Below are 4,940 nucleotides of genomic sequence, written 5' to 3'. Positions count from 1 at the left end.
CTCCCTCCCTCCCTCCGGCATGGAATAATCCATCTCACATCTGCTCTCCCCATCTTCAAAGCCCTGCTAAAATCACATCTCCTCTAGGAAGCCTTCCCTCGCTCATCTCTCATTTCCCATTTTATTTTCCTTCCAATCAATCAATCAATCAATTGTAGTTATTGAGCGCTTACTGTGTGCTCTGCACACTACACTCTACTCACAGTTCCCTACCATGTCACCCAACCGCCACAGCGTTTAGGGATATAGCTTTCTATTTAACTAATTTTTACCGTCTGTCTCCTCCCCGCTATACTGTAAGATCCGTAAAATGGGGATTAATAATAATAATGATGGCATTTATTAAGCGCTTACTATGTGCAAAGCACTGTTCTAAGCGCTGGGGAGGTTACAAGGTGATCAGGTTGGCCCTTGGGGGTTAAGACTGAGCCCCTCGTGGGACAACGTGATTACCTAGTATCCCCCCAGTGCTTAGAACAGTGCTTTGCACATAGTAAACACTTAACAAATGCCATTATTATTATTATTATTATTATTATTATTATTATTATTATACTGTAAGCTCCTTGAGGGCAGGAGTGTATCCTTACTTTTCTTGCTGAAATAGTATGGTGTTCTGCACTCAGTGCTAGAACAGTGATTGTCACATAATAATCAATCAATCAATCGTATTTATTGAGCGCTTACTGTGTGCAGAGCACTGTACTAAGCGCTCGGGAAGTACAAGATGGCTGTGGCAATTATTGCAATAAGTGCTCAAGAAATACTATAGCTTGATCTTCAAAGGCAGCAAATTGCCAATAAATCCAGTTATGGTATTTGATAAGTGCTTACTATGGGCCAGGCACTGTACTATATGCTTGGGTAGATACAAGCTAAGCAGATTGGACACAGTCTGTGTCCTACATGGGGCTCACGGTCTTAATTCCTATTTTACAGATGAGGTAACTGAGGCTCAGAGAAGTCAAATGACTGGCCCTAGGTCACACAGCAGGCAAATGGCAGAAGTGGGATTAGAAACTAGGTCCTCATTCATTCATTCATTCATTCAATTGTATTTATTGAGCGCTTACTGTGTGCAGAGCACTGGACTAAGCACTTGGGAAGTACAAGTTGGCAACATATTGAGACGGTCCCTACCCAACAGTGGGCTTACAGTCTAGAAGGGGGAGACAGACAACAAAACAAAACATTAACAAAATAGAATAGCAAATATGTGCAAGTAAAATAAATAGAGTACTAAATCTGTACAAATGGACGGGGGCCGGGGGTCTACGGCGGGACAGGCAAGAACGAGGCCTAACGGTGAGGAGATTAGTGGCAGAGGAGCGGAGGGTGCGGGCTGGGCTGGTGAAGGACAGAAGGGAGGTGAGGTAGGAGGGGGCCAGGGGATGGATGGATGGACAGCCTGGAAGCCCAGGGGGAGGAGTTGCTGCCTGATGCGCAGATTGATTGGTAGCCACTGCAGATTTTTGAGGAGGGGAGTAATAGGCCCAGAGCGTTTCTGGACAAAGATAATCCGGGCAGCAGCATGAAGTCTGGATTGAAGTGGGGAGAGACACGAGGATGGGAGATCAGAGAGAAGGCCGGTGCAGCAGTCCAGACGGGATAGGATGAGAGCTTGAACGAGCAGGGTAGCAGTTGGGATGGAGAGGAAAGGGCGGATCTTGGCAATGTTGCGGAGCTGAGACCGGCAGGTTTTGGTGACGGCTTGGATGTGAGGGGTGAACGAGAGAGCAGAGTCGAGGATGACACCAAGGTTGCGGGCTTGTGAGACGGGAAGGATGGTAGTGCCTTCTACAATGATGGGAAAGTCAGGGAGAGGGCAGGGCTTGGGAGGGAAGATAAAGAGTTCAGTCTTGGACATATTGAGTTTTAGATTCATTCATTCAATTGCATATATTGAGCGCTTACTGTGTGTAGAGCACTGTACTAAGCGCTTGGGAAGTCCAAGTTGGCAACATATAGAGATGGTCCCTACCCAACAGCGGGCTCACAGTCTAGAAGGGGGAGACAGAGAATAAAGCAAAACATATTAACAAAATAAAATAAATAGAATAAATATGTACAAATAAAATGAATAAATAGAGTAATAAATACGTACAAACATATATATGTATATACATATATGCAGGTGCTGTGGGGAGGGGAAGGAGGTAAGGTGGGGGGAGGGGGAGGACGGGGAGAGGAAGGAAGGGGCTCAGTCTGGGAAGGCCTCCTGGAGGAGGTGAGCTCTCAGTAGGGCTTTGAAGCGAGGAAGAGAGCTAGCTTGGCAGATGGGCAGAGGGACTGGGGGCATTCCAGGCCAGGGGGAGGACATGGGCCGGGGGTCAATGGCGGGACAGGTGAGAACGAGGTACGGTGAGGAGATTAGCGGCGGAGGAGCGGAGGGTGCGCGCTGGGCTGGAGAAGGACAGAAGGGAGGTGAGGGAGGAGGGGGCCAGGGGATGGACAGCCTTGAAGCCGAGAGTGAGGAGTTTTTGCCTGATGCGTAGGTTGATTGGTAGCCATTGGAGATTTTTGAGGAGGGGAGTAACATGCCCAGAGCGTTTCTGGACAAAGACGATCCGGGCAGCGGTGGGAAGTATGGATTGAAGTGGGGAGAGACACAAGGATGGGAGATCGGAGAGGAGGCTGAGGCAGTAATCCAGACGGGATAGGATGAGAGTTTGAACGAGCAGGGTAGCGGTTTAGATGGAGAGGAAAGGGTGGATCTTGGCAATGTTGCGGAGGTGAGACCGGTAGGTTTTGGTGACGGATCGGATGGTGGACGGACATCCAGATGGAGATGTCCTGAAGGCAGGAGGAGACCCGAGCCTGAAGGGAGGGAGAGAGAGCAGGGGCAGAGATGGAGATTTGGGTGTCATCGGCGTAGAGATGGTAGTTGAAGCCATGGGAGCGAATGAGTTCACTGAGGGAGTGAGTGTAGATAGAGAACAGAAGGGAACCAAGAACTGACCCTTGACGAACCCCTACAGTAAGGGGATGGGAATGCCCATGTCATGGATTCTAATCCCGGCTCTGCCACATGTCTACTGTGTGACCTTGGGCAAGTCACTTAGCTTCTGTGAGCTTCAGTTACCTCAACTGTAAAATGAGTATTAAGACTGTGATCCCCCACATGGGACAAGGACTGTGTCCAACCTCATTAGCTTATATCTGGTGCAGTAGATATACAGTAAGGGGATGGGAGGGGGAGGAGGAGCCTGCAAAGGAGATGGAGAATGAACGACTGGAGAGATAAGAGGATGAACCGGGAGAAGACGGCTTTCCTCTCCATCCAAACTGCTACCCTGCTCATTCAAGCTCTCATCCTATCCCGTCTGGACTACTGCACCAGCCTTCTCTCTGATCTCCCATCCTCGTGTCTCTCTCCACTTCAATCCATACTTCATGCTGCTGCCCGGATTATCTTTGTCCAGAAACGCTCTGGGCATGTTACTCCCCTCCTCAAAAACCTCCAGTGGCTACCAATCAATCTGCGCATCAGGCAGAAAGTCCTCACCCTGGGCTTCAAGGCTGTCCATCACCTCGCCCCCTCCTACCTCTCCTCCCTTCTCTCCTTCTCCAGCCCAGCCCGCACCCTCCGCTACTCCGCCGCTAATCTCCTCACCGTACCTCGTTCTCACCTGTCCCGCCATCGACCCCCGGCCCACGTCATCCCCCGGGCCTGGAATGCCCTCCCTCTGCCCATCCGCCAAGCTAGCTCTCTTCCTCCCTTCAAAGCCCTGCTGAGAGCTCACCTCCTCCAGGAGGCCTTCCCAGACTAAGCCCCTTCCTTCCTCTCCCCCTCGTCCCCCTCTCCATCCCCCCATCTTACCTCCTTCCCTTCCCCACAGCACCTGTATATATGTATATATGGTTGTACATATTTATTACTCTATTTATTTATTTATTTATTTTACTTGTACATATCTATCCTATTTATTTTATTTTGTTGGTATGTTTGGTTTTGTTCTCTGTCTCCCCCTTTTAGACTGTGAGCCCACTGTTGGGTAGGGACTGTCTCTATGTGTTGCCAATTTGTACTTCCCAAGCGCTTAGTACAGTGCTCTGCCCATAGTAAGCGCTCAATAAATACGATTGATGATGATGATGATGATGAAGCCGAGGTTGGAGAGCGTGTTGAGGAGAAGGGGGTGGGCCACAGTGTCGAAGGCAGCTGAGAAGTCGAGGAGGATTAGGACGGAGTAGGAGCCATTGGATTTGGCAAGCAGGAGGTCATCGGTGACCTTTGAGAGGGCAGTTCCCGTGGAGTGTAGGGGACGGAAGCCAGACTGGAGGGGGTCGAGGAGAGAGTTGGTGTTGAGGAATAATAATAATAATAATTTTGGTATTTGTTAAGCGCTTACTATGTGCAAGGCACTGTTCTAAGCGCTGGGGAGGATACAAGGTGATCAGTTTGTCCCATGTGGGGCTGACAATCTTAATCCCCATTTTACTGTTGAGGTAACTGAGGCAAAGAGAAGTTAAGTGAAGTGACTTGCCCAAAGTGACACAGCTGTTGCCGACCTGTACTTCCCAAGCGCTTAGTACAGTGCTCCGCACACAGTAAGCGCTCCATAAATACGATTGAATGAATGAAGACCAGCTGTCCCCATGGGGCTCAGAGTACTCAATCGCCTCGCCCCCTCCTCCCTCGCCTCGCTACTCTCCTACTGTAACCCATTGCGCACACTTGACTCCTCCGATGGTAAGCTTCTCACTTCACCTCGATCATGCCATCGACCTCCAGCCCTCAAGCGCTTAGTACAGTGCTCCGCACACAGTCGGCGCTCAATAAATACATGAATTAATGAATGGATGCCCTCGTCCTACCGCTGTCCTGGAACACCCTCCCTTCTCAAATCTGCCGGTCGACAAATGTCCTCCCCCTCTCCTCCTCGTCCCCCTCTCCAGGAATTCGAGGCAGCGCATGTAGACGACTCGTTCGAGGAGTT

This window comes from Tachyglossus aculeatus, chromosome 4 (genome assembly GCF_015852505.1).
Source record: "Tachyglossus aculeatus isolate mTacAcu1 chromosome 4, mTacAcu1.pri, whole genome shotgun sequence".
NCBI classification, from domain to species: Eukaryota; Metazoa; Chordata; class Mammalia; order Monotremata; family Tachyglossidae; genus Tachyglossus; species Tachyglossus aculeatus.
This window is presented reverse-complemented; position numbering follows the sequence as displayed.